Genomic DNA, 11,605 nt, shown 5'->3' on the forward strand with positions numbered 1-11,605 from the left:
GAGACTAAAATATACGATGAACGGTTACAGGCACTGGGCCTGGCTAGTCTAGTGAACAGAAGGACCAGGGGAGACAGGATTAGCAGCCTTCCAATATTTGAGGGGTTGCTACAGAGAGGAGGAGGGGTTCAAGCTATTTCCCAAAGCACCCGAAGGCCAGACAAGGAGCAATGGATGGAAGCTGATCAAGGAAAGACTCACCCTGGAAATGAGAAATTTTCTGACAGAACAATCAATCCAAGGAACAGAAGTTGCCTTCAGAAGTTGTGGGAGCTTCATCCCTGGAGGCTTTCAAGAGGAGACTGGATTGCCACCAGTCAGAAATGATGTATGGTGGTGGTGGTGGGTTGGACTAGATGACCTACAAGGTCCCTTCTGACTCTGTTAATGTGTATCTGGTCCAAAAACAAAGCCAACATTAAGAAATATTAGAAGAGCTGATTCAAGTCCTGCAAGAACTCTTGAGGGTCACAGGAGCCTGTAGGGAATTAAAAAGTGGCTTTTCCTACATCCTCCCTTTCCCAGAAGGCTTATCGTGTTATCTGGGGGTCCCTTCCAACTCTGTTAATCTGATAATATTAAGGACCCTCTCCTTAATATTATCATCACATAATCCAGTAATTATCCTGCTCTCCTCCAACCATAGAATAGAATAGAATAAGGGATAGGAATAGGAATAGGAATAGAAATAGAAATAGAAATAGAAATAGAAATAGAAATAGAATAGAATAGAATAGAATAGAATTAGAATTAGAATTAGAATTAGAATTAGAATTAGAATTAGAATAGAATAGAAGCCAGAAGTGGGATTTAGGGGTTCTCCGAATTGCACAGACTCTTAGCTAGGGGCTCTCTTGAACCCTTGCGAACCCCCAGCAGCCTCACCCCTGGTTCCCCTCCTCATCTGCCCATTCGCAGACCCAGAAAAGGGTCTTAAATTATTGCAAAGACTCGCCAAGTAGACCAGAAGCGGGAGCAGGTTCCTGCAATGCCCCGTTTTGCCCACTAGGGGAAGATAAAGCCTAATGAACGGTCCCAGTTTTGAGTCGATCTTTCCATTTTCCTCCTGACTCTGAAAGTATTTGATTGAGAACGGCTCCATTTCCCTACCTAAAATTTCCTTTTAAATTTTCGTTCAGTTAGGTCCCCAATCAGTAAACTAAATTGTTCAGAGGCTGGGGGGGGAAGCGGGGGATTTGGATAGCCTGTCACCAATACTCAAGAGGGCGTCGGGTAGCTGCTTTTCCAACTAATGATCTGTCTGTCAACCCGTTTCTTTCTTGTGGCAAAATAGAGGATGGATCCTCCCTTCCATCTCTGTTCTGTGGCTGCCTTGCGCACAACGTCTGAGAGTCTCCAATGCCTTCCCTTTAGGGGACAGTCCAGGCTAATGACCCGTGGGGTGTAGCTTCTGGTGGCTATGAAAAGTTCTGTGCCACTTGTCAGAGACAGATAAATAGACCAGGTCAACCCTCTGGCCTTCTATTTTTCGCTCCTTCCTCTTGCCTACTTTTTTGCATCCTTTTGCCAGTTAGCTCTTTTTGATGTTTAGTAAATATCCCAACTACATTTTCTGGCTAGCTGGACTTAATGGTGTATGTGCAGGAGTGGGCTGGTGCCGGTTCACACTGGTTCGAGTGAACCGGTTGTAAATTTTACATCTGGTTTGCCAAACCGGTAGTTGCAACGACTGGCTGGCCTCACCCACCTCACCCTGCCCCTCCCAGGAGCCTCCACGTGGCTTGTTTTGGATACCAGGTAAGTGTAGGGCCTGAACAGAGGCTCAGGAAGAGCAAAAAACAGGCCTCTTAGAGGGTCTGGAAGCCAGTTTCTGGCCTCCAGAGAGCCTCCGGGGCCCTGGGAGGGGGGAAACGGCCCTCGCGCAGGCTGGAGGAAAGCCTCCAGAGCCCGGGGAGGGGGAAAACTGCCCTGCCATGGTGCAGGAGGCCAACTAGGCTATGCCCACCGTGGCCATACCCACTGAGCAACCAGACGCAGACCCGGTTGCTAAATGTTTCGGAGCTCACCCCTGTGTACCGTGCTTCCTCTGATCTGCATACAGGGATTAACTGGAGGGTGGGATGATGAGCACGCTGGGTACAAACCAGCATTTTTCCATCTGGAGAAAAAAAAAATCAAGATTTTGCTCAATGGTTTCGGCAGGAATGTTTTCAAATATTTGCAAGCTTTGTATCTAAGTTGAGATAAGTGGGGTATCTCCAGGTCTAAACCTCACCTGATAATGATCGGTTGGTTCCCTCTGAGTATAAATAGCAATCCAGAGGCAAAAAATAAAATAAAATATGGATGCCGTCCAAGTTTATATAAGATTGACATGAGGCAACCTGTCTGCAGACTTAAGTTTTGCAGCTCTGAATCTTCTCCCAAACCTTTGTCGTCATCCTTCCCAAGATTTGGGGTTCTGCGCCTTACCTAAAACCTGTGGAGTGCTTCCCAGTGGTAGGATTCAAATTTTTTTTTTTACTACCGGTTCTGTGGGCGTGGCTTGGTGGGCGTGGCAGGGGAAGGATACTGCAAAATCTCCAGTCAGAGGTGGGATTTGCTGGTTCTCCGAACTACTCAAAATTTCCGCTACCGGTTCCCCAGAACTGTTCAGAACCTGCTGAATATACCATCTCTGGTCCTTTTCGCACCATGGCATGTGAAATTGCTGCCAGAGTGCAGCTTGGGTTGCTTGTAGAGGCTAGTCCTGAACAGCTTCTACGAGGCTAACAGGCCACGGAAAGAGCCTCGCACTATCTGTGCTACGGGAGGAGGAACCTTTTAGCAAGCTCCTGCGAGTTTGCTTCAGCTACAAGAGAATTAATGTCAATTACTGCGGGAACGAGATGAATACGGGAAAGGTTGCCATTGAATGGCTGAATCACAAGAAAAGTCAACCAGCCACTTCCTCCCGTAACTAAAAAGGCCATTGAAGGCCCTTCCTAGATTCCCCATTGAAGGGAATCGTACCAACATCCCAGCCCCAATGAGGCCCGGCTTCAAGGATCTGGTAGCATGTGAAGAGAATTTCTCGTGTGACTGGGGAAAGCTTCAGCCAAGGGCAGGGACTCAGCCTCTCTCAGGTGGCTCCTTCCGGTTTTGTTCCCCCTGCCAACAGCAGTCTGGTCCATGTGCCCACACCACGTCCCCAAGAAAGCTATCGCCAAGAGAGTTCATTTGAGATTCAGGGATTGAAATAGCCACACTAGGAGATGCTTATAAATGCCAGCTGGGTGAGCTCACATACTTTAGAGACCTCTGGCCCAGCATACCTGGGTTATATAAATAAAGGAGACACAATGGGTTGTGTGATTTGCTCTTCAGTTACCGGAATAATGTAAAAAGGCAATACTGCCTGAAAGCTCCCTGAATGTCTGAATAGAAGCCCCCTCCTCCCCTCTCATTCCAAAGACATTTCATCTAAATGTCAACCTATACCTGCCCGTTTTGACTGCCTGCAGGCCATGCAGCTTTTCCAACTTTATTTTACCCCGTCTTTCTGTCCTGCGAGGGGATGCGGTCAGAGGTAGGATTCAGCAGGGTTCTGACCAGGGTTCTGATCAGTTCTGGAGAACCGGTAGTGGAAATTTTGAGTAGTCAGGAGAACCGGCAAATACAAACCTCTGACTGTCCCTGCCCCCATCTATTCTCTGTTTCCCAAGTCCTAGCTGATCAACTGAATCTTCTTTGGTTGCCCTGCATAGGAGAACGGAGCTGGAAAGCAGGTTAGTGGGGTGGAGAGGGAAGGGGATCTTCCTCTGCCAAGATGACAGACAAGAAATAATTTGCAAAATAAGAATCTTCAAATACAAACTCAGGATACTGGAATGTCCACGAGGCTGGAGTTTCAAAATGACTTTGCTTCCTGCAAAGATCGTTCATTTCACAGCTGGCTTTTATCTTCTTGAAGGAGGAGCCATTACCTTGCAGCCTTGCTCCCAAGTTGCCCATGCTGTTGTAACTGTTCTTTCCCGTGAGCAGCCCTGCATGCATGCGCACTTGGCACAGGTTCCTCGGGAACCTCTTCCCCTGCCATGCCCACCAAGCCATGCCCACCAAGCCATGCCCACCAAGCCATGCCCACAGAACCGGTAGTAAAAATTTTTGAATCCCACCACTGGACACAGTGGCTCAGTGGTTAAGACGTTGAGCTTGTCGATCAGAAAGGTTGGTGGTTCAGCGGTTCGAATCCCTAGCGCTGCGTAGCAGAGTGAGCTCCCGTTCCTTGTCCCAGCTTCTGCCAACCAAGCAGTTTGAAAGCATATAAAAATGCAAGTAGAAAAATAGGGACCCCTTTGGTGGGAAGGTCACAGCGCTCCGTACGCCTTAGAAGGCCTTTAGTCATGCCAGCCACATGACCACGGAGACGTCTTCAGACGGTGCTGGCTCTTCGGCTTTGTAACGGAGATGAGCACCGTCCCATAGAGCCAGAAACGACCAGCATGTATGCGCGAGGGGCTCACCTTACCTCTCCTACAAGGGTTTCTTGTTTGTGAGACTGACCACTCACCTCTGTCGGGGTGTGAGGCTTATTCATATAGGAGAAGACGTTCCCCACCATCAGATTCGGTGGAGGTAAATTCATGCTACGGGGCTCACTGAAATAACTTTCATTTGACGTGTGCCGGTCTTCTTAATCTAAGAACGCCTCCCTCGACTGGTTATATTCCTGTGGTTCTCCACAAGCCACCGTGGCTGAATTCACACATAATGCTAAAAAAACGGCACAGGTAGCATTGACAGGTAGTTAAGCTGCAAAGATAGCCTGACCTGGCTCCACTAAGAGAAGGTATTTATAGGAGCCCACCAGGGTCCTTGTAGAAAGTTAGCACTCAACCTTTTCCTAGAACAGGAGTCCTCAAACTTGGCAACTTTAAGACCTGTGGATTTCAACTTCCAGTTTCTCAGCCAGCTATGAGGAATCCTAGAAGATGCCCTAGAAGAATGAAATAGTCTAGGAATTTTTAAATTCCTAGATTTTTTTAAATTTTTAAATAGTCTAGGAATATTTTTAAAAGGCAGAATATTATATTTTCCCTGAAGGAGAAACATGTTTCTAATGAAAACAGAGCCTCCGCTGCCTGCTCCCCACCCCAGCAGATATTTTGGGGCCAACCTATCCACAAGTCTAAAGACCTTCACCCTCAGGATACGGTTGGATTAGCCCTCACTCAAGATCCAAACCAGGACAAAGCCCTTAAGCCATAATAAGAATTGCCCAACACCCTTTCAGAACACAACTCTCTTCCTTACATCATCACCCAGCAAGACTCAACCAAGCCTAGGACTCAAGACAACCTACAAAGTTACCCCGGCATGGTCCCATGGGAGTCTGACAACCAATCAGGATACATTTCTTGCCAAGGAACAAATGCAAAGCCCAAGGAAGCAAGTTCAAAGCCCAAGAGAGGGTATACATTTCTCTCCCCCTCTCCCTCCCTCCCTCCCTCCCTCCCTCCCTCCCTCCCAGGTGCTCAATTGCCCAAGACCTCAAACCATGTGATCCTGTCCACCATTAAACCATCTTTCCAAACAGCTTCCATGTTTCCAGGGTCTTTTTCCCCCACTTGGAACTGAACCCAGATGGACGTTTCTTCCAACATCCCTCTCTTCTGTTATTTCCAGCCACCTCCCACCTGGGCACCCAGTGGATGAGGGGGAAGCTGGGCTGTCTGGGTGGGGCTGGATGTGCCCCCTTTCCAAAAGACCCTGGAGATGGATGGAGAGAGAGAGAGAGAGAGAGAGAGAGTGTCAGTCATGCCCTTGTTGGAGGCTGACTCTGGGAGAGAGATGGAACAGCTGACAGGGAGTGGGAGTGTGACTCCAGTGGTTGTGGAGGAAACTGGGGAAGGGCACAGGGCATTCACAGGAAGACCCAGGCCCATCTCCTCTTCATCCTAGGGCACGCAGGGAGGAGCAGATAAGGGACAAACGTGAGTGGCATGATCTACGGGGAAGGAAGGGGCCCTGATCCTCTTCATGGGAGCTGGGAGGACTGTTTAAAAGGACAAACTGCACATGGCAAAGTTGCTGGAAGCAAAGCGTTCATTCTTGTCGAAGCTGATCTGTGTTTTGGCTTCCTGCCAACTGTGGTTCCTGCATTATCTGGTAAAAGTCTGCAATTAATCATCCTTGCCTGCCATAGTAATTCCTTCAGTGTGGTGTGTGGGTTTTTTTTATTTTGAATTAGCTTTACTTTGAGTGCAGACTGCATTTACTCCCTCCGTAAACTGTTTTCTTTAAGAATTTGATATCATTCCGAGGATAATTGGACATTGGGGCCAAGTTGGAGGCATTAAAGGGACTTTCTTCTATTTTTGTGACTTGGTTATTTTTGTGTCATGCCCCAGATCATCACAGATAGATAGATATACACATACAAATTATTTTTGCACAAAAATTTCTGACATCATATAATATGTCAACTCTTCCATCGTTCTAATACTTACTTTCCTCTATCAATAATACAGTCTCTTTCCAAATCCCCCTCACCCGGTTCTTTCACCTTCCAACTTCTACCTCGTGTTTCTAACTATTGATAAAACCTATTCCATGTTAAATACTATTCTGTATCTTCTTTATCTTTTATTTTTAGTGTTAGTCTGTCCATTTCCACAGTCTAGTATCTTCCTTATTGTCTCATCCTCTAAACGGGGTGTTTTCATTCTTTCAATGCTGCGTGCATACAACTCTTGCTGCAGTCAAAACATGTAATATTAAATATTTTTTTATTTTTTTTATTTTTCTAAACACAGACAAAACAATTCATAAAAACATAAAACCATCTTTCAGTTACATACAGTGTGTCGACTGGTTGCAATTCTTTTGTGCTAAATGTCCATAAGTCCTCCTTCACAAGTCACATAAATTCTCATATTTTCCATTTTATGTGTGTGTGTGTGTGTATGTATGTATATTCTTTCATTTAACAATAACTATTTGTTCCACCACTTCATATAAGATATTCAACATTTTAAACCAATATGTAATGTAACTTCCATTGCCACCTCATCTAATAAAAAATACATGTAATATTAAATATATTGTCCCTTTGCCATAACCCTCTGACGTGATACCTAATAAAAACAATTCTGTTCTTAAAATCTATATGTTGTTTGGTCATTTTTTCCTAGCCACATATGTATTTGAGTCCAAAATTTCCTTGTCTTTATAAAGGTCCACCACATGTGGTAATATGTGCCAGATGATTGTTTACATTTCCAACAGGTTGGGGACATATTTTTATCCATTTGAAACTGGAGCCATTTTGAAGTCAAGTGTCCAAGCGGCTGTTTGAGGGGAAAGAACCAGAAAGATTTCCAGAGGAAGAGAGAGGAAGCTGCCCCACTTTACATCGAGGGGGGCTGTGTGGAGATAGTTTCCTCCTTTAAATTCCTGGGGGTCTACCTCAGCGAAGATCTTACCTGGAAAATCAACACAACCCAGGTGGCCAGAAAGGCCCAACAGAGACTCCATTTCCTCAGGGTCTTGTGAAAGAACAACGACTGATGACCTTCTTTTACCAGTCCACAATAGAAAGCATCCTCACATATTGCATTATGGTGTGGTATGCTGGCTTGACAGCAGTGGACAAAAAGACACCACAGAGGGTGGTGAGCATAGCACAAAACATCAGGGGCTCTTCCCTGATGACCTTGCTAGGGCTCGCTGCCTTAGAAGAGTGAGGAAAATTCTCAGGAATACTCACACTGGTCACCATTTCTTCACTCTCCTACCATCGGGTAGGAGATAGAGAAACATAGCCAGCTACACCAACAGGCTGAAGAACGGTTTCTACCTGTGGGCTGTCAGACTCCTGAATGGAAAATAACTATATGTCAACATAGTAGAATAGATTTGTGGGGCTGGTGCTGTCAGCTCGTGCTCCATTCAAAATCCAAGAAAGAAATACTTAGACTCCATTAATCAGAGAAAAGATATCTTTTCCTGGAAATCAAGTGGTAGCAACAAAAGAATTCTGAATCTGAGAAAATGGGCGCGTAAATCACATATACCAAGTAATGGCAACGTTCCCACCCCCAATAGTTCAGTTGGCTCATCCAATTAAAAGGTGTGTATATCATCATGTGGGCATCTCCAGGTGGTGATGAGGCTTCTGTCCGTTGACCCTGACATATTTTGATAAAGGGTTGCAGCTGTGCATAGCATAGGATAGAAACCTAAGCAAGAATGTACCCGCCCCCCAGTTTATACAGTTCTGGTTTGTAACCCCTCCAGCTCACTTCCCATAACCATTCCCCCCTCCTCCCCCCCCCCATTACTTATGACAGCCGAAAGGTGCAAAGCAAAGGGAGAAAATCTTGAAGGCTGACAGGTGCATTGTGCAACAAGGTCACATAGTGTAATAAGATTGGATCTGGGTTAGGGACTTCTGTTGTCACTGTGAGTTGTGTTGGGTATGTGTGTGTGAATGAAGGGAGGCTCAGCCAATCTCATTATACACATGTTGTACTCTGACAATAAAGATAATAATAAAAGAAGCCTGCAGCCATTGCATGATTGGGCACTTCCCCCAGTGTTCTGACCCACGCCCTTTTCGGTCAAATCAAACACAATCCAAAAGGAACAAAAAACTTGTAATGCTTGTACTAAATAATTAGCTGTGATCAGCACAAGCCTTACCAAACTGTGCAAGACTTGTCAAAAGATGACAGACAAGAAATAATTTGCAAAATAAGAATCTTCAAATACAAACTCAGGATACTGGAATGTCCACGAGGCTGGGGTTTCAAAATGACTTTGCTTCCTGCAAAGAACGTTCATTTCACAGCTGGCTTTTATCTTCTTGAAGGAGGGGCCATTACCTTGCAGCCTTGCTCCCAAGTTGCCCATGCTGTTGTAACTGTTCTTTCCCGCGAGCAGCCCTGCACGCATGCGCACTTGGCACAGGCTCCTCAGGAACCTCCTCATCGCTGCTGCCAGCCCCCACAATCTCTGAAGGCAGCAGTCCACTCTCTAATGGTCCTGGCCCCTCATCTGAGTCCTTGCTCTCCTCAGCCGTCCGCACTTGCTGCTGGCTAACCACAACACCCAGTTAACCCTCTGGCTGAGCTCTGGGGTTCTAAAGGAGTTTCTTGGGACTCCTTTGCCTCCAGCCACCCTTCCCATTCACCATTGGCCATCGTCCCCCTGCAGCCGCACCCCGTATGGCTCTGACACCCCACTCTCTCTTCCTGCGACTGTTAATGCTACCTAATAGTGTTAATCCATCATTGGTCGTAAATTTGGGAAAAGAGCATTCTGCCACGTATTAAGCGCTGCTGCTAGAAATGATTTATTTCACTCATTTCTACAGCTAAATCAGAACAGATAAAAAAAACAGATTATTAGCTAAGCTCAGTTAGAAAAATGTAAAGCCCAAGGAAGCAATGCAATCGGTATTGCAAATCCAGGCATAATCGTCTTCACTTTCACACAAGAAGAGAGAGCAAAGTACCCCCAAAGCCCCGGAAGTCCTTCGGGGTGCCAGGATGAGAGTCTCATGGTCTGGCACCAAAAGCAGAGTTGCTCCCTCAGCATTCACTCCACACGGAGCCCACTGATCCAAAGGTCAACGGATCCCAGGAGATAAAGCGTGGAGGGTGGTTTCGCAAAACTTGTTGCTGGAACTCTTTTCAAAAACATATAGTTAAATTGACATTTCTTTACCGCCACTCTCTCTGCAGGAATTCAATCAAATCTAAATGTCTGGATGCAGAAGTGGGTTTCAAACAATTTAGCAGCCGGTTCTCTGCCCGTGTGCTGTCCCAGCCAGCCTATGGGAATTGGATAGTTACTTAGGAATTATGAGCTGTCCCCTTAAGGGAATGCATCATGGTAAATGTAGTTAAAGGTATCCTGGGAAATGTAGTTCATGTCACGTGGCCACATCTGTAATCCTGATTGGTTACTAATTTGACCCTCGAGGGGTTGGGGGAAGTTTTCCTCACTTTTGCCTGAACTCTCTAACTCATGGCAGCTGCTTTCTATCGCTACGAGATGGGTTAGGAGATAACCATTTTTTACTACAAGGCAGATATACAAAGGAATGGTCATTAAAGAAGAACTTCATCACAAATGTGAGCTATGAGGATATCTGATGAAGCAATAAATGTATAGATGCAGATAGATAACTCAACAAGATGTCCATAACAAAGTACATTTATTGGTTCATCAGGTATCCTCATAACTCACATTTGTGATGAAGTTCTTCTTTAATGACCAATCCTTTGTATATCTGCCTTGTAGTAAAAGATGGTTAGCTCCTAACCCATCACGTAGCGATAGAAAGCAGCTGCTATGAGTTAGATAGTTGAGGCGAAAGTGAGGAAAACTTCCCCCAACCCCTCGAGGGTCAAATTAGTGACCAATCAGGATTACAGATGTGGCCATGTGACATGAACTACATTTCCCAGGATACCTTTAACTACATTTACCATGATGCATTCCCTTAAGGGGACAGCTCATAATTCCTAAGTAACTATCCAATTCCCATAGGCTGGCTGGGACAGCACAGCTCAGTCACAATACTTTGAAAGCTTTTATCTGGAAACCTTCCTCTGGTACAGAAGCAGCCTGTGATGATCCAGGGTGTGGCACAAAGGCAACACTGTCAGATAATCAGTAGGAGTCCCTTTATTAGCTCCAAACTTTGCCCCCAATGTCCTGGTTACCTTCTGGAGAAAAACTCTCCGAGGAATAGCCTTTGACTGCAGAGAATCAAGTCCAAAATGAGGTCAACAAAAACTGTAACTATAGGTCCAATCAAGGCAAGATGAGGTAATTAGTCCAGCAGGACAGAAGCAAGAATTCCAGATGTGAAGGAATGGCAGTAATTCAACATGGTTGGGAAGATGCCAGGAACACAGGTAATCACAGTCAACACAAGATAAACTCGCGTTTGCTCCCAGCATATGCTGCACTCAGCTTGCATCTCTTTTAAACTCTCTTCCCAGATGTGCCTAATGAAGGGAATCGGGGCCCTTTCCTCCCCCATAAGCCATGCAACTCATGTTGCTCCCTTCTCCTTTCCTCCCTGCCTGCCTTAGGATGAAGAGGGGGTTGGGCCTGGTTCTTCCTCTGAACTTTCTCTCCCTTGTTCTACCTCTTTCCTGCTCTGCCCAGCTGGACTTTGACCTTCCCCAGTTTCCTCCACAACCAATAGAGCCACACTTTCACCCCCTGTTGGCTTTTCATCTTCCTCCTTGGATTCAGACTCCGATAGGGGCATAACACTGCCCATGTGCATCCTGTGCCAGCCTCTCTGCCTGATGAAAATGTCTGAGAGACCCCTTCACTCAACACAAACCTTGCACTAATGTATAAGAGAAAAAAGCTTTTTTGACTCCCCGGAGGAGTGAGATCAGGACAGCGAGCATTCTTCCCCAGAGTGTTGATGAGGACCAGCTGCTAACCGAAGGCATCTGGGTACCACACCCCCCAAAAGCAGCGTCGGATGTGAGTGGACAGAGGGGCAGGGCAGAGTCCATGTCTGTCAACTTTAACAGCCCCCAAAGGGCTCAGCGGCCCCCTCGCTCAACAACAGAAGTCACTGAAGCAACATGATAATGAAAAGTGTTATTTGCATTTAATTAAACGTTAC

This window comes from Pseudonaja textilis, chromosome 4, assembly GCF_049901715.1.
Source record: "Pseudonaja textilis isolate UNSWEBS1 chromosome 4, rPseTex1.2, whole genome shotgun sequence".
Taxonomy (NCBI): Eukaryota; Metazoa; Chordata; class Lepidosauria; order Squamata; family Elapidae; genus Pseudonaja; species Pseudonaja textilis.